This window comes from Euleptes europaea, chromosome 2 (assembly GCF_029931775.1).
Source record: "Euleptes europaea isolate rEulEur1 chromosome 2, rEulEur1.hap1, whole genome shotgun sequence".
Lineage (NCBI taxonomy): Eukaryota > Metazoa > Chordata > Lepidosauria > Squamata > Sphaerodactylidae > Euleptes > Euleptes europaea.
In genome coordinates this window covers 6,491,613-6,511,013 of record NC_079313.1, presented here as the reverse complement: position 1 = coordinate 6,511,013, position 19,401 = coordinate 6,491,613, and the positions used below count along the sequence as shown (strand labels likewise).

The window sequence follows — 19,401 nt, the reverse complement described above, 5'->3', positions numbered from 1 at the left end:
CTTCCAAAGCGGCTATTTTCTCCAGGGGAACTGAACTGTGGAGTCTGGAGATCCGCTGCAATTCTGGGAGATCTCCAGGCCACACCTGGAGGTTGGCAACCCTGGGTACACATGAACACATGAAGCTGCCTTATACTGAATCAGACCCTTGGTCCATCAAAGACAGTATATGTCTACTCAGACCGGCAGCAGCTCTCCAGGTTCTCAGGTAGAGGTCTTTCACATCACCTACTTGCCTAGTCCCTTTAACTGGAGATGCCGGGGATTGAACCTGGGACCTTCTGCATCCCAAGCAGATGCTCTACCACCACTGAGCCACGGCCCCTCCCCAAAAGGGAACACATGAAGCTGCCTCATACTGAATCAGCCCCACGGTCCATCAAAGTCAGTACTGTCTACTCAGACCGGCAGCGGCTCTCCAGGGTCTCAGGCGGAGGTCTCTCACATCACCTACTTGCCTGGTCCCTTTAACAGGAGATGCCAGGGACTGAACCTGGGACCTTCTGCATGCCAAGCAGATGCTCTACCACTGAGCCATTGCCCCTCCCCATAACATAGCTGAGGCGGGAGCCCCTAGAATTGTGGCCCCCAGGGCCATTGAGTAGCTCACCCCCACGGTAAGCCCAGCCTTGCCTCTGAACACCAGCAAGCAGGAAACACAAGAACCCTACCTGAAGTCCAAATGTGGAAGCAAAGCATCAAAACGATAAAGACATTCCTGAGAGAGTCTTGGGCCGAGAGAAGCCCCCCGTCCATCTTCCTCGCCCCCCCGACTAGCTTTGCGGCCAGCCTAGCGGCTTCCATCCGCCTGGTAACCCTTCCACCTCTGCAACCAGATGCCAAGTGCAGTCTGCGGGGCTAACTCTGGGGAAGGCAAACCCTTATTAGCTTAACCAGTCGACACACCCTGGAGAGAAGCATCAATCAATGGCCCAGCCCTGCCCTCACCTGAAAGGAGTAATTTCATAACATTACAGAGAGATCAACCATATCTTCAGCATCGGGGGGGAAAAGGCCAGAGCTTCTTAAGGGTCACGCTGGTAAAAATGTTTGTGGTTAAGGGGAGGGGTGGGGGGAACGGAGGAAACGTCCGAGTATTGAAAGAAGAGGTCCCAGCACTGCTGTGCTTGTTTGTGGGTGGTAGGGTTGCCAATCTCCAGGTACTAGCTGGAGATCTCCTGCTACTACAACTGATAGAAGGCAGTTCACCTTAGGGTTGCCAACCTCCAGGTAGTAGCTGGAGATCTCCTGCTACTACAACTGATCTCCAGCCGATAGAGATCAGTTCACCTGGAGAAAATGGCCGCTTTGGCAATGGGACTCTATGGCATTGAAGTCCCTCCCCTCTCTAAATCCCGCCCTCCTCAGGCTCCGCCCCAAAAACCACCCACCAGTAGCGAAGAAAGTAGACAGGAAGAAAGTAGATTCCTTTGAAATGTGGTGTTGGAGGAGAGTGTTACGGATACCGTGGACTGCCAAAAAAAATATCAGTGGGTTATAGAACTGACCCTAGAAGCTAAAATGACTAAACTGAGGCTGTCGTATTTTGGTCACATTATGAGAAGACAAGTGTCACTGGAAAAGACAATCATGCTAAGAAAAACTGAGGGCAGCAGGAAAAGAGGAAGACCCAACAAGAGATGGACTGACTCAATAAAGGAAGCCACAGCCCTCAATTTGCAAGACCTGAGCAAGGCTGTCAAAGATAGGACATTTTGGAGATCATTGATTCATAGGGTCGCCATGAGTCAGAAGAGACTTGACGGCACTCAACACACACACACAGTAGCAAAGAGGGACCTGGCAACCCTAGCTGGCATCCATATTTCCATCACAGGTCTCCTTCTCAAGGAACTCTGGACAAACATTTGAGGTCAAGGAAACCCTCGGGGGTTCTCTCTCGGGAGCAAAACGCTGACAGGAAGCCAGTGATTTATCTGACCGCCCTGCCAAGGAGGAAATACCTTGGAGACTCTTAGCCTGTTGTAAAACTATTTGATAGAGACTGACTATTAGAGGTCTGGACTGATCCAGTCTAGGGCGTAGGAACTTTGCTTTAGATACCGTTTCTTGGCTTAGCTAATTTTATTTGGTCATGTCTCATGTGTGTTTTTTCCGCAGCTGTCTGCCGGAGGCCTCTAGCTGGTGAGAACCAAGATCTGAACATCTCAAATTCTATACTAAGTTCCAAACTGACATGAAATGCATGAGAAGCCTGGCGCTAAACAATTTCCCCACAATTCTTTCTAGTCAAATGTTGATGCCAAGCAGAAAACAGGGGTCACCCATTTTATCAAGACATCATCTTCCCATTGACTCTTGGGTGGTCCCATTTCTGTTGGGTGACGTTGACCCAGAAATAACCAAATGTGTCATGAAATATCTGGTAACAGTAGTTTACTTAAAGGCACGACAAGGTTAAACTATTGTTAACTAGTGATATTAGTATTGTTGTAGTTACTGTTATGCTTGTAGGTAAAGGTAAAGGTCCCCTGTGCAAGTACCGGGTCATTCCTGACCCATGCGGTGACGTCACATCCCGACGTTTACTAGGCAGAATTTTGTTTACGGGGTGGTTTGCCGTTGCCTTCCCCAGTCATCTTCCCTTTACCCCCAGCAAGCTGGGTACTCATTTTACCGACCTCGGAAGGATGGAAGGCTGAGTCAACCTTGAACTGGCTACCTGAACCCGACTTCAGTCAGGATCAAACTCAGGTCGTATGCTTGTAAAGTAACTCAATTTTTGGTTATTGTGATTTTAATTTTAATGTCTTTCAAGCATTTTAAGAATTTAAAGTAACTTCTGTTGTACATTTTAATAATTTATAATGTTAAAAGTATTTTATCCCGTGCACACTGTGCTCAAGACCTCTGGTCAGATGAGCCTGAAATAAAAGGAAAACAGGGGTTGGATCACATTCAGCATGAGGACTGACTATAAATTATTATTATTTTAAAAAACGTTTTCTGAAATTTCTGCTAGATTGCAGAAAATGGAGAGGGAGAATTCCCCCCCTTCCTCTCTATGAAACCAAGGGGTCACCTTGTGAAATTAAAGGGCAGGAGATTTAAGACAGACAAAAGAAAGTAGGGTTTTTTTAAAACACAATGGAAAGTTAACTTGTGGAACTTACTGCCCCAAGATGTGATGATCGATGGCTTTAAAATAGGATTAGCCAAACTCTTGGAGGAGTAGAGGCTATGGCACTTTCACACAAGCTGAATAATGCACTTTCAGTCCACTTTCAATGCACTTTAATGATGATTTGCAAGTGGATTTTGACATTTCACACAGTAAAATCCAGCTACAAAGTGGATTGAAAGTACATTATTCGACATGTGTGAAAGTGCCCCTATATTGATAGCTCTTAGAATACAGACTAGGGTTGTGCACCATTTTTTTCTGGTATTTGTTGGGTTCGGATTGAATATACACGGAAAATTTCAAAAATCTGGGGGGGGGGGGAACGAATGGCAACATTGGCTTTCCCCAATTTTCAAAAACGTTCGGGTTTATTAAACTCGAACCTGACAAATTCACAGCACAGAGCGGAAGGTTGGGCTCGGAGTGAGCCCGGCCCTCAGTTCTGCATTGCTGGCACCTCAGAAATCCACATGGACCGGAGGCGGCAGTGGATGCAATCAGCAGGTAAGTGAGGGAGGGAGCGGGTTAAAAAAAAAAATGGTGGCGGGGGCCAACGCAGCCACTTTTCGGCTTCCTTAATTGGCGTCATTTTTTCGGTATTAAAAAAACCTGAAAAATACTCATAGCAGGGGATCTCCAGGACATACCTGGAGGTTGAACTAATGAGCAGCAGTAAGGACAAAATGCACAGGGTAAATTGTAAATATATGCCAAAAATGAAATTAATTCAAAGTGCTATTATGAAATATTATAACAATACAAAACAAAAATCCACAATACTGATTTTCGGTGTGCTCATCAATGTAGCAAAAGTCCGAGGATAGAGTCCATAGAACAAAATACTCCTTGAGAATGCAGCATGTATTCTGTTTCAATCTCCCTGGAGTATAAATAGAGACTATATAAGACTCTAAATCAGGTGCAGTGACCTTCCATTTGGACACCATGGTTCCTGTGATCCCAACGTTATTTATGGGTACAGGGATCCGGTATTCTCCTGTTTCAATTTTGATAAATCTTCATCAGGAATCAACATGGACTGCTATGTAACTAGTTCACATGCTGACCAGAGGGTTGCCAGCTCCGGTTTGGGAAATACCTGGAGATTTTGGGGTGGAGCCTAAGGAGGGTGGGGTTTGGGGAGGGGAGGGACTCCAATGCCATAGAGTCCGACTGCCAAATCCCAGCATTTGCTCTCACATTAAGCTGCTACTAATACTTTCTTCAAACAAAAGTTCATAGTCATCCGAATTTGTGAGTAAACAAAGGCTATGCTAGTCCTGAGGAAGCCAAGTGCATTCCTTTGGGGTCATTACTATGAACTGGAAATTCAGGCATAGCGAGAAAACCGAGCACAGGAAAGGCTCCTGTCCACCATACAAAGCCTGCATTGGACGATGGGTAAGCACAGCTAAAATGAGCACCCAGTTGAACACACAAAGAACATGAAGCTGCCTTCTATTGAATCAGACCCTTGGTCCATCAAAATCAGTATTGTCTACTCAGACCGGCAGCAGCTCTCCAGGATCTCAGGCAGAGGTCTTTCGCATCACCTACTTGCCTGGTCCCTTTAACTGGAGATGCTGGGGATTGAACCTGGGACCTTCTGCACGCCGAGCAAATGCTCTACCACTGAGCCACAGCCCCTCCCTACCAGGGTTGTGAAGCGGAGGCAGGCAAAGGATAACCACCTCTGTTAGTCTCTTGCCTTGATCTGGATGGCCCAGGCTAGCCCAATCTCATCAGACCTTGGAAGCTAAGCAGGGCCAGCCCTGGTCAGTACTTGGATGATAGACAGACAGACAGACATAGAGAGAGAGAGAGAGAGAGAGAGAGAGAGAGAGAGAGAGAGAGAGAGAGAGAGAGGATAGACACAGACAGACGGACTGGGCTAGTCACACACTCTTGGCCTAACCTACCTCACAGGGTTATTGTTGTCAGTACTTGGATGATGATGATGATGATAGATAGACAGACAGACAGACCAGAGAGAGAGAGAGAGAGACAGACAGACAGACAGACAGAGATCTGGGAGACCCAGGTCGGAATCCCTACTCTCCCATGGAAGCTTACTTGGTGACTTTGGGCTAGTCACAGACTCTCGGCCTAAACTACCTCACAGGGTTATTGTTGTGAGGATAAACTGGAGGAGAGGAGAGCAACGTAAGCCGTTTGGGGTCCCCATCGGGGTGAAAAGCGGGATATGAAAGGAGTAAATAAATAAATGCAAATAGGGGTCTTGCAGTGACAGCAAAGCCTCCAGCTGTAATGCGGCAAACTGCCTTGATGCCGGAGAAGGGAAATTTGGCTGCATGGCTCAGATCCTGGAGAGAGAAGGGCCACGGACACTCTAACTAGCCCCGTTTTATCAATTGGCAGCCTCCATTCTGGGCTACCTGTCGCTGACAAATCACATCTTATGTCCCACTGCATTTTTTTTTTCATCCATTTGCTCCACGGCAGCTTTAGGACAGTTTTGTAGCACCCCCATTCGGCAACGCACACACGGCTTCTGAGGTCACAACTGTTTCCCTCCGAAGGAGGAAACAGAGGCAAGATTGACACAAGATACCAGTAGAAGTTCTGCCTCGGACCTTCTACGTAGTTTTTGTAAATAAACAGAGGCAGAGGCAGCTCCACTTATGCCAGCTGTTGCCCAACACAATGGGCTGGATCCTGCGGCCCAATCCTGTTAGAATCATAGATGGAAGGGACCACCAGGGTCATCTAGTCCAACCCCCTGCACAATGCAGGAAATTCACAACTACATCTCCCCCACATCCCCAGTGACCCCCACTCCTTGGCCAGGAGATGGCCAAGATGCCCTCCCTCTCCTGATCTGCCTAAGGTCATAGAATCAGTGCTGCTGACAGATGGCCATCTAGCCTCTGCTTCAAAACTTCCAGGAAAGCCTGTTCCACTGAGGAACCGATCTGTTAGAAATTTATTTCTAATGTTTAGATGGAAACTCTTATGATTTAATTTCAACCCGTTGGTTCTTGTCCAACCTTCTGGGGCGACAGAAAACAACTCCGCACCCTCCTCTGTATGACAGCCCTTCAAGTACTTGAAGATGGTTAATCATATCACCTTTCAGTCATCTCCTCTCCAGGCTAAACATACCCAGCTCCTTCAACCTTTCCTCACCGGTCTTGGTCTTCAGACCCTTCACCATCTTTGCTTCCCTCCTCTGGACACATTCCAGCCTGTCTACACCCTTCTCAAATTGTGGCAGCGCTTTCCTCCAGCACAAAAAGTCTTCCGTAACACAGAGAAAGTCCTTCTTGAACCAGCAATTTCAGACCAGAGAATCAAGCTGAGACAAATTTTCCCGCCATTCTTGTAATGGTAGGAAAATATTTCAGCAACATTGCACGCTTTGGGGGGGGGGTCTGTGCCGGGCTATTGGGGGGCTAGCCGTCTAGGCAGCCACCCCCCACTCCTGATCTGGGCTGGAGAGGCATGGCCCAACCCAACCAAGTGACATTTATGTCACAGCCTGCCCTCATAACAAATGAGTTCAAAGCCCGTCCCCTAGCACATTTGAACATCCAACCTTTTCTGCTTCATTCAGGTCTTTGCATGTACTCAATACCAGCCTTTTCACTGATGGGAGTTCCGAATTCCTGTGTTTCTTCAATACCGTTTAAGAGCATTTTGTATGCCATATGTCACTTATGCACCAAAGGTGCAGAAATAACATTTAATAATATCAGTTGTTTACAATGGGACATTTTTAGGCAAAGGAACACAGCACAAAAACAAATCCTCGCAAGTTCAGTTTGTGCGAGGAAATGGGGAAAACGGGGGATTTTCAAGCCACAACAGTGGGGATGCAAAATTCAGAGGGATTCCTAGACTGGGGGGGGGGGGTGGGGGGAAGGCTGAACAAATCACGGTTGGGATTTTGGAGAAATGATCCAGAGGTAGAAGCAGGAAAGAAGAGAATCCCCAACACTTGCTCTCTGCCCAAAGCTTCTCGCCATCACCAAACCTTTCGTCAGCGGGTGAGACACCACCAAGGAATTAAAAAGGAGAACCTCAGAACAAAAACTAGGTCATCTCCGTAACCCCCAAGCAGCAGCATCCCTAGATGTAGGGCCAGTTCCAAGTTTGGGGGGGGGCTTGGGCAGATGGAGCCCATGGGCCCCATCTCCCCATCACCAGGGCCCCCCTCGTGCCCTCTTTCCCACCCCCACTCCTGCAGGCCCCCACCTGCTCGTGCATCCTTTTTCACATGAACACATGAAGCTGCCCTCTACTGAATCAGACCCTTGGTCCATCAGAGTCAATATTGTCTACTCAGACTGGCAGCAGATCTCCAGGGTCTCAGGCAGGGGTCTTTCCCATCCCCTACTCGCCTAGTCCCTTTAACTGGAGATGCCGGGGATTGAACCTGGGACCTTCTGCATGCCAAGCAGAGGCTCTACCACTGAGCCACAGCCCCTCCCCTAAATATAATACACATGAAGCTGCCTTCTACTGAATCAGACCCTTGGTCTATCAGAGCCAGTATTGTCTACTCAGACCGGCAGCAGCTCTTCAGGGGCTCAGGCAGAGGTCTTTCACATCACCTACCCGCCTAGTCCCTTTAACTGGAGGTGCCGGGGATTGGACCTGGGACCTTTCTGCATGCCAAGCAGATGCTCCACCACTGAGCCACGGCCCCTCCCTTGTCCATGCTCAGTCGCATGACCATCTGTGCACCCTTTCCCCGACAGCACTGGCCCGTGTCTGCGGCTGGGAGGACTCTTGGAAGGCAAACCTGTGAAGAGTCCTCCTCATCTCTAGAACCTTGACCCATGCACGGGAAGCCTGCGGCAAACAAGCAAATGTGGCCTTTTCAGGATGCCCTGACAGCTGAAACACCGCACACCTTCAAAAATGCAACGGAACTGGGGCTCAGCGGGGATTGGAACCCGGGACCCAGACTCGTTTGCAGTTCAGTACCCCGCTGCCATTCGTGTGTAGCCACAGGTGCCTTAACAATCAATCGGGGGAGGCAAGGCCTTACCTGTCTGGATGCATTTTAATATGAAGAGTAAGATCTGGCCTCTGAGACAGCGCCTAGCCCAGTCCATTCACGCTGCCAAAAACAAGACCTACTTCATGAACACGGACGCCGAGGAGAAAGGTCGGAGGCATTTGGCTCCGTGTCTCTATCCAGTTTCACCTCAGCGCTCCGCAGGAGTTTGAGGTGAGTATCGGTCAAAATCTACTCGGCCCTACCTTTCGAGACAAAAGGGTATCAGATTTATTTCCTGGCAAACGCTAACCCCATATAATGGCATTCCTTTCACGTCCAGTTGAATTGCTAAATTGATTGCAATTTCCATTTCCATAGCGTATTCCCCATGCTTGGGACCAGCGGAGAAGAGAACCTGGGGATAAGCCACAAAAGCTACTAAGAGAGCCTCCATGTTCAGAGGCAGGATATCTCATATTACCAAACGCTAGGGGACAGAAGAGCAGAAAACAGCTGCATGGTTGCCATGTTTACTTTCTTTTCTGATCATATTCCTGCACACTTAACAGCGCTCAAACACAGCCTAATGAACCAAACCAATACATACATACATTTGGCAGACAGAAACGTCCCTGCATCAAAAGGCCCAGGCTTTCCCACAAAGAAAAACCAAGCATTATTTTTTCAGATCAGACTCTTGTTATTTATTGATGGATTAAATTCATTCACACCCTGTCTTTCTCACCAATGGTGATCCAAAGCTACTTACATCATTCTTTTTTCCTCTATTTTATCCTCACAACAACCCTATGAGGTTGGTTAGGCCAAGTAGATGTGACGGGCTCAAGATCACCCAGAAAGCTTCCATGGCACAGCGGGGACTCAACCCCAAATCTCCCAGATCCTAGTATGACACTCTAATCTATTATGAGCCTAGACTGGCCGGGAATTAGGTTGGGTTGCCATCCTACAGGTACTTAGCACGGGAAAGTGGTACACAAATGCACATAAACAGGTTGCAAAAAATATATATGTAATGAAGATGGAAAGAACAGACTAATGTACAACATGAAAGCTTAGCAACTAAGTGATTGTTTCATACTTACCTGTATATTTGTATATAACCAATCTATTGGTGTATATCTGGAGGCAAAAAAGTCCTCTTCTGAGTTTCAAAACTAATTCAACAAGATATCCAATAGTAGATATAAATCCCAGCTTTTGGATTTATATCTACTATTGGATATCTTGCTGAATTAGTTTTGAAACTCAGAAGAGGACTTTTTTGCCTCCAGATATACACCAATAGATTGTTTCATACTTACCTGTATATTTGTATATAACCAATCACTTAGTTGCTAAGCTTTCATGTGGTACACTGTTCTTTCCATCATTACATATGTGTTTTTTGCAACCTGTTTATGTGCATTTGTGTACCACTTTCCCGTGCTAATTTCCAAACCTATTTGGTATAGGCACGGAGGTGCCTTTATTTTTGTTTTGCTTATCCTACAGGTACTAGCTGGAGCGCACCAGAAGAAAATGGCCACTTTGGCAATTGGACTCTATGGCACTGAAGTCCGTCACCCCAAACCCCGCCCTCCTCAGGCTCTGCCCCAAAACTTCCAGATATTTCCCAACCCAGAGCTGGTAACTATCAAGTGGAGACGCAAGGGTTGCCAACCTCCAGGTACTAGATGGAGATCTCCTACTATTACAACTGATCTCCAGCCGATCGAGAACAGTTCACCTGGAGAAAATGGTCGCTTTGGCCATTGGACTCTATGGCATTGAAGTCCCTCCCCTCTCCAAACTCCACCCTCCTCAGGCTCCGCCAAGGAAACCTCCCTCCAGTGGCGAAGAGGGACCAGGCAACCCTAGAAGACGCCGAGGATTGAACCAGGGTCTTCCTGCTTGGGATGCAGGAGTTCTGCCACTGACCTAAAGGTTTCTCTCAGCAAAGGCAGCTCCCAAATCCACAGGCTGGAGAAGGAGCGCAATTTGCCACAGTACCAGAAGGATGAGCCAAATAGCAGGATGCTGCTTTTTTGTGACGGAGTTGAGGGGAAGGGGATGAAGCCCATAGAAGACCAGGCCTGAGTTCCACCCTCTCCTCTTTTTGAGCAACAGCGGAGGAGACACTAGGGTTGCCAACCTCCAGGTAGTAAACTGGAAGAAGAAAATACCTATGCTGGAAATAGTAGAAACTGTAATAAATGGCAGCACGTGGCTTTAAAGATAATAATATGAAATATACCAACTGGAAAAGAAAACAATATTATAGAATATAATAATTCTATTTTTTGAAAAATCCAAAACACAACATATATTCATAAACACTGTGTTGAAAGCCACACAGAAACCTCACAGGGTCTAAAATAACAAAAAATGTATAATACAGATTGCTTTAAACAACATGAACAACATAAATTCAAGAAATTTTTTCTATGGCCTTAGCAAGGGCTCATGTATACTCAAGAATTATAGTCCATGAAAAATCACGAAGAGACGAAGAAAGGTCCAAGGTGGGTCTATCACAAGTACGCGTTTCGGAATCCAATCCTTCCTCAGCTTGGCGACCACAATGATGTTTAAAGAGACCAAAAAATGGCTTCTAGGAATAATGATAATCATAGTGATAATAATAAGGCTAATAATAAGCCTTATCAAAATGGCTACAGTGACAACTTAAGAGTGTTGAGAATACATATGTAACAACATGAATGCAATTTCAAAAATAAGACTGCTTACCACTGCTTTTTTAAAAAGTCCAAGGAATCTTCAAAAGGAAATTCATGGGAACAATTTTTTCCTATGGTACAATGAAGCTAATCAATAAGGCTGATATTAAAAAAGAGAATCAAAGATTGAACAACTCTCCATACCAAAAATGAAGTCTTACCCCATATGAAAGGGATCAAGAAAGAGTAATCAACCCATTCAGAAATCAGTATTCTTCGAAGTGAGAACAGGGATGCAGGGACAAACTCAAATACACACAGCTGTGAGAAAAATTTCTCAAAAGGATCCAACTGATTAAAGTGACCACGTTACAAAAAACAAGAGAGGTCAAATTCTGTATTTAAGCCACTAGGGGCTAATGTTTTAAAAAGAAAGATGAAGCGTCTCTCCTGGCAATTGAGAATCTTCTTAACATCTTGTGCCTGATATGCTTTAGGCTGGTATTGCCAAAGAACAAAGAATTTGAGATCGTGGTCACTATGACCATGAGAGACAAAATGGCTGACAATTGGTGCGTCCTGAGTTCGAGCTCTTACTCTTGCACGATGTTCACCAATGCGTAAACGTACTTGGCGCAAGGTACAGCCAATGTACATTTTTGGAACTGGGCAAGAACACAGAAGGGCATAAACGACGCAGGCTGATGCACAGTTAGAAAACTGTTTAAGAGTGTACACAAATTTACCACCATCAGCAGTGACTTGCTTCACAGGTAGGCTGTACGGGCAGGCGGAACACCCATTGCATTTAAAATGACCATGTGCAGTGATCTTAGATTTCCTGGGCAACACGTCTGTTTTAATAAGATGATCCCTCAGAGCAGAGGTTTTTCTTAAGCCTAAAATAGGAGGAGAATCACAGCCCGGTAGGTGATTGATGACATGCCAATGCCTCTGAAAAATCTTTTTGATATCATAAGATATCAAAAACCTCCTGCCGGTTGCGAAGGGGAACCTGGCAACCCTATGAACTGATCTCTATCGGCTGGAGATCAGTTGTAATAGCAGGAGTTCTCCAGCTACTACCTGGAGGTTGGCAACCCTAGTGACCGCAGGGAGATGTCCCTGCATAAAAGGCCTAAGTACTAATCAGGGCTGACCCTGCTGAGTTTCTGAGGTTGTGGCCTCTGATAGGACACCGCCAAGAACATCCGGGGCTGCTACGCAGAGGCAGGCAACGGCAAACCACCTCTGAGCAACTTTCCCCTTGAAAACCCTTGAGGGGTCGCCATAAGTCGGCTGCCACTTGATGCGCCCACCACCACTATGTATGCCCCAAGTTGCTGCGGGCCAATCAGTCATGTATGATTTAAAAATCAACTGTACACATTGAGGTGCACGGATAGAACTACAGTTCCCAGGTAGCAATGCGGGAACATATAAATATTTTGCATTCCATATGAAGATGCTTGATTGACTGGATTAATGCTAGAGTGTTCAAGAGACAATTCCCCACTTTGAGAATAATGTGTTTCGTGATATATTAGATAAGAAGACTAGAGTCAGGAATCTTTTGTCCTACATTTGTAGTTAAATGATTGCATAGACTGATAACTTGTTTAAGATCCTCAATATGAGAACACTAACGCTAATTATGATGTATGTAATATACAGAGGTGACACAAGGAAATATAACGCTATAACACGAACACTACAACGTGAAAATGAGAACTTACTAAGAGAGAAAGAAAATACAGGTATTATTGAAAGATATATAACCGAATTGAAATAACGTGTGAGCGATATACAACGGAAGGTTTTTGTTATAGTTAGGTGCAAATATAGATGCAGAGAGGCAGAACTGTTTAAAAGTCAAATAATATGACATTGTACTTAAAGCTCAAACCAGTGTAGTAACTGGTACAAAATTGAAATAACGTGTGAGCGATATACAACGGAAGGTTTTTGTTATAGTTAGGTGCAAATATAGATGCAGAGAGGCAGAACTGTTTAAAATTCAAATAACATGACATTGTATTTAAAGCTCAAACCAATGTAGTAACTGGTACAAAATTGTGGAACTTCTATTTCTGTTCAGTAATAATTTTTAATAATGATAGAATATATCCAAGTAGTAAATATATCAGGGATTCTAACAATAATGCTTCAGGTGGTTGTTTTATCTTGCTTATGTTTATGATTTTTCCCCTTCCCAATATCTTTTTAAATTTCTGTACCCCTCCTTTAAAAAAAATGAAAAAACTGAAAAAGAGAGAGAGACAATTCCCCACCTTTACCCACTCTCCAAAAGGAGAGTCGGTAAAAGTGGGGAATTGTCTCTTTTTTGTCTCTCTCTCTCTCCAAAAGGAGAGTCCAGACAACCAAGGAAAGCACCTTCTTTATTTTTATGAGTTAATATTTTGTTTCCGTCGGGTGCTTAGGATGGTGGGAGGGGGACGTGCACACAGGTGATCGACAAGCGGAAAGAACAGTAGGAGAATGCACGTGTGCAAAGCATTTATTATCTAATTACAGATCATTTTGGACAATGAAAATCCCTAGTGCTAAGCATAATTTGCAACCCAAACACATTTCGAATTCCTGATGAACACGCACGTTTCTTTTCACAGGGCCCTACAGATTCCAAATCCCATCTTTGATGCTGGTGAAAATAGGGTTGCCGATTCCAGGTTGGAAAATGTCTGGCGGTTTGGGGCGGGGCCTTGGAGAGGGGAGGGACCTCAGTGGGGGATAATGCCGTCGAGCCCGCCCTCCCAAGCAGCCATTTTCTCCAGTGGAACTGATTTCTGTTGTCTGGAGATCACTTGGAAGTCTGGGGGATTTCCAGGCCCCACCTGGAGGTTGGCAAACCTACATGAAACAGGTTCCGGCGGTTTTACAAACAGGTCAAAAACCTGCCCAGCCTGTTGACGAGAGATGAAAGTGGAATGAGCATGCCCATCACGAGCAACGTTTCCTCCTTCCAGTTTAGAGTTGCCAGCTCCAGGTTGAGAAATACCTGGAGATTTTTGGGGCGGAGCCTGAGGAGGGCGGGGTTTGGGGAGGGGAGGGACGTCAATGCCATAGTCCAATTGCCAAAGTGGCCATTTTCTCCAGGTGAACTGATTTCTATCGGCTGGAGATCAGTTGTAATACTGGGAGATCTCTAGCTAGTACCTGGAGGTTGGCAACCCTATTCCAGTTATCTTCAGCTCTCTCAAAAGCTAATTTATTTATTTATTTTGCTTCAGCTCTAGATTAGCTGGGTGTTATGATTTCCTCCCAGCCTTTGCCAACCAAGACCAACAATGCAGCAGTTCCTTTCCATCTCTCATATCAAATAAGCCTCATCTGGAGTCGGTTTTCAAAGGCTTCTTTGCGTTGGCCAAATATGGGATTATTTCTTTTGTTTAAAAAACAACAACAGTGAGGTGCGGGGAGGAAAAGAGACTGCCAAACCGGTATGTGGCGGAACAACGGAGTGTTCCTCCGCTGAGCTTTGAGGAGTATCAACAAAATTTCACGTTCTCTGCCAGTTTCTTGAATTGCCCCATTGCAGAATGAGAAAGGCAATGTGCAGGGGGGTGGGGCTGGGAGTAACAACTGCTGAACTTTGACTCATGAGATGGTTGGAGCCCAAAGCAGCTAATTTCGTTTTACAAACGAAGCAGTAGTCATAGGTCTTGCTCCACACCTTTACCAAGACTTAAGGAGAAACCAGGTGGATCGGACCAAAAGGCCCACCTGCAGGTTAGGGTTGTCAGGTCCCTCTTTGCTACCAGTGGGAGGTTTTTGGGGAGGAGCCAGAGGAGGGTGGGATTTGGGGAGGGGGGACTTCAGTGCCATAGAGTCCAATTGCCAAAGCCACCATTTTCTCCAGGTGAACTGATCTCTATCGGCTGGAGATCAGTTGTAATAGCAGAAGATTTCCAGCTACCACCCGGAGGTTAGTACTAGACTCAAACCAATTAATTTAAATAATACACAAGCAAACTATGCAAGCATATATTGTGAACAATGTGTAACATCTACAGACAAGTGAAAACAGCAGTGATAGTATGTACAAGCAAATCTAAGATGGAAAGTCTTTTTCAAGGTAAGTAAGAGTCTTATCTCTAGGTTGTTTTCTTCAAAAAGCAACACGACGAAGGCTGAAAAAGTTCACAATAACGCGGTCCGGATGCACACTAGCGTTTTCACTGCAAAATTGCAGCTTCATCAGCTGGAATCTTCATAGATATTAATTGGTTTGTCTTTGTAGATGCAATAATAGCAATCTAATACAGAGAGAATAATTCAGTCTTGTTGCACCAAAAAGGCTGCTCAAAATGGCTATGGCTGTGTATTATTTAAATTAATTGGTTTGAGCTAGTACTATATTTTCACTACTATCCCAGTAGTACTTGTGCATATTTTTCTCAGACCACCTGGAGGTTGGCAACGCTACTCCAGGTGGTGGCTAAAGACCCCCCCCCCAAAGCCCCACCCATTTCCTATAAACATTTGATGGGCACCAGGAAAGGTGTCCGCAAGCACCATGGCACTAGGGTTGCCAGCCTCCAGGTACTAGGTGGAGATCTCCTGCGATTACAACTGATCTCCAGCCGGTACAGATCAGTTTCCCTGGAGAAAATGGCTGCCTTTGGCCATTGGACTCCATGGCATCGAAGTCCCTCCCTTCCCGAAACCCTGCCCTCCTCAGGCTATGCCCTGAAAACCTCCCGCTGGTGGCAAAGGGGGACCTGGCAACCCTACATGGCACCCATGGGCACCACACTGGGGACCCTTGCTCTAGATAGAATCATAGAGTTGGAAGGGCCATAGAGGCCATCTAGTCCAACCCCCTGCTTAATGCAGGATCAGCCTAGAGCATCCCTGACAAGTGTTAGTCCAGCCTCAGCTTAAAGACTGCCAGTGAGAGGGAGCTCACCAACTCCTTAGATAGCATGTTTGTAAGCAGGGCACAAAGGCCTTTCCTTGTTAGTTCCCATCAACTAAAAATCAGGGGTATATTGCCCCTAAATAGGGAGGCTCCATTGTCAGCTGCTGTGGGAAGCAAGCTGGTAACCAGCGACAGACCTAACACTGGATCGTGGTATAAAGAGGCCATCCCTATTAGGGGCCAATATCAGGTATTCAAAGATAGACTGCTCCTGTATATGCAGGCTCCATTTTAGTTACACTTATTAATATAAGGTGGTGACCATGAATTTATCTATGGCTCTGCCGAATCAGGCCAAAGGGCCATCTTGTCCAACTTCACAGTCAGTCAGATGTTTCTATGGCAATCCCAAGCAGGGCCAGAAGGTCCATTATTTCTAACCAGCCAGCATGGTGTAGTGGTTAAGAGCGGTGGTTTGAAGCGGTGGACTCTAATCTGGAGAACAGGGTTTGATTCCCCACTCCTCCACATGAAGCCAGCTGGGTGGCCTTGGGCTAGTCACAGCTCTCTTAGAGCTCTCTCAGTCCCACCTACCTCGCAGGGTGTCTGTCGTGGGGAGGGGAGGGGAAGGGAAGGGAAGGTAATTGTAAGCCGATTTGATTCTCCCTTAAGTGGTAGAGAAAGTCAGCATGTAAAAACCAATTCTTCTTCTTCTTTTTCTTCTAACTATTGTCAGATATTCTGAGGTACACTGCCCCTGCACATGGAGGTTCCATTTATTCTGCACATCCTCCATGCTGTGAAACATCAAACACGTAAAGAGGCAGCAAAAAACTAGGTTGTGCAAATTCACATCCCTTGCCCAAGAATTGTGTGGCGTTACTGATTAACTGGTAAAAAGCCATGTTCGGGGTGGGGGGAACAGCTGCAGAAAGCATACGGAAAGCAGAAAGAGGAAAGGGTAAGACTGGCAAAGATTTTCCGGGTCCTGGGATTGTCCTTAAATCCATTAATAATGCTGTTTGATTTTACCCAAAGAAAAACAAAGAGATTCCAGTTTAGGCAAAACACCGTCAAGACGATTTAGGAGTTTGTTTGATGGGATTAGGTTTTTTTCCTAGGGGTACATACTCCAAACATGAAGGACTCCTCCAGATGCAAGCCCTACAGAGCCGTTCCACCATGCCAACTCAACACCAGCCAGCTGTCAACACCGTTGCAAGGAGTCATGAACGAGCCCAAAGCGTCAGGCCGTGCTGGAAACCCGTATTCCTCAGGTGTGCGTGGATCGGATTGAGACCAGGGGGTCAAGGAGTTTCCATCATGATCTTGTTGGCTGATTGCTGGAAGAGCCGGTAAAACGACATTGCTGTGGCAGCAAACCTCTTTCCCAACCCTAATCTGCCACTCTGAGCTCCCTTCGTCAATGGACTTCTCCCCAGTGCCTCCTCCAGGAAGGCTGCCAGCTGGCCAGAAAAGGCATGTTTATTTAACCTTTCCTTTTGCTTTTTGGCAGGAGTGTTTTTGTCCCATCGCAATGCATTTCCTATTTTTAGGCCATTTTTGGGTGCCAAAAGAGGTGGTGATTTTAACAGTAACATTTCTATCGAGAGCCATGCAGAGTAGTGGTCAAGGAACCCTTGAGGCTGACAAACTGAACCAAACCAGTGGCCCATCAAGGTCAGTATTGCCTACTCAGGGCGGAAGCAGTTCTCCAGGGTCTTAAACTGAGATCTTCCACATCACCTGTTACCTCATCCTTTTAAATGGAGATGCCAGGGATTGAACCTGGGGCCTTCTGCATGCCAAGCAAATGCTCTACCTCTGAGCCACAGTTCCCTCTCCATGTTCACGTTGAATGGGAACCCAAAATCAAAGTCTTGAAACTCACCGGCTAACACTGGACTGGTCAGTGAGGCCTTATAGTGTCGTCGTGAGGATTAAGTGAAAGACACATGTATGCCACCCTTAAACTCTTTGGTGGGATTAAAATGTGTATGCAAGAGAACTTACCTCAAAAGGGCATTCTGAGGAGAAATGGGGGACCAAATGAGTCTATGGTCTTTTATACATGGGCCCTTTCTCACTTTCTCCCCAACCATTTTTTGTTGGGGTTATGCATGAGTTTTCCATCCCTTAGAGATGACCGTGCGCCCAGCCCGCACAATGTCCGGGTTTTCCCAATCCTGTTGTAACAGGATTCTTCCATTTCCCCTAAGATCAGCCCGGGTCCAATCGTCCCCATTTCCATGCATAAGGAGAGCTGAAGGGGTGATGTTTTTCTCACAGTAAGCCCTACAGCCAATTACAAAGCAGCATTTTCAAGGGGCAGGGACTCGGACACTTCCTGATTTCTGCTGGTGATTCTGCAGTACTCTGGAAACCGCAGGACTTTCTCCAGAGCAAACAACAACATGCATAGCATTTTTTAGGATTTGGGACAGAAAAGTGTGGGTCAAGAGAGCCTCGAACCTCAGGTAAAAGTCCCATGCATAAAAGACTAAAATATACCTCCTCTAACTCCTTGAAGGAGGGTGGGAATTAGATGAATAGGAGTTGAATTTTGTGGGTACGGTCAGGGGGGGAAAGACCTCTTTGGTATCATTCCAAGAAGGGGGAAAGCTGCGTTGGAAACCGAACTTTTCACACAAACCGATTGTTTTTGCAAAATCCAGTCTCTTCCCTACAGAAAAGTCACCAGCCTGGCCTCTACAATGGCAAAAATGACATTCTTGGTAAACGCAGAAAAGCATTAGCGTCGATTCATATCCGACGCTGTTAACGTTGCAGGAGGAGCAGCTGAGAAATAAAACGGGCAGTCCTTGCCCAGGAATGGTGTTCTGAGTCATCTCTTCTTCCTCGGAGGACTCGAAATAGTTGTTCTGCTGAAACCTTTCCAGCTGAATCACAAATAGAGACGGCCTTACTGGGTCAAATCAAAGGCCCATCTAGTCGACAAGCAGGGCAAGGAGACAGCGCTGTTCCGCTGGGTATGCAGTAGGGTTGCCAGGTCCCTCTTCCCCACTAGCGGGAGATTTTTAGGGTGGAGCCTGAGGAGGGTGGGGTTTAGGGAAGGGAGGGACTTCAATGCCATAGAGTCTAATTGCCAAAGCGGCCATTTTTCTCCAGGGGAACTGATCGCTACTGGCTGGAGATCAGTTGTAATAGCAGGAGATCTCCAGCTACTACCTGGAGGTTAGTAACAAAACAAATAAAATGTCACCTCCGTGTACAATATGTAGTTAACCCAAGCCTGACACAGAAGGCTATAGACAGTGTGTAGCTGCACAAAATACTATATTACATACAGAGCAAGTTACATACCAGCTCTGAGAACAGCACCTACAACATCTAAATCACATAAAAGATTCCCATCCATTGCAAAGTATTTATATGGGCTCTCAAATTACTTACCTGCAATTTACATTGCTTCAAAAAAGATGGGACTTCATACTATGGACTGAGAGCCCATATAAAATTTACTGTATATGGCTGTTGGCCATCACAATTAGCTAAAACATGGTGATACAGCAATATAAATAAAACAAATCATCGATTAAAATATTATAACAGATACCAAAATGTACTAACTCACTGTTTTAAACTTAATTAATAACTCCTTCAGTAGGAGCTCCGTGGCGCAGAGAGGTAAGCAGCAGTACTGCAGTCCAAGCTCTGCTCACGACCTGAGTTCGATCCCGACGGAAGTCTGTTTCAGGTAGCCGGC

The 19,401-nt window shown here is 45.9% G+C and overlaps 1 non-coding gene across 1 annotated transcript; it reads right to left on the bottom strand.

Annotated features, from left to right (window-relative positions):
* Positions 1 to 250: 250 nt before the first annotated feature.
* On the bottom strand, positions 251 to 322 carry TRNAP-GGG (transfer RNA proline (anticodon GGG)). The gene has a single exon. It is a non-coding gene; the product is annotated as a tRNA-Pro (tRNA).
* Between the last annotated feature and the right edge of the window lie 19,079 nt (positions 323 to 19,401).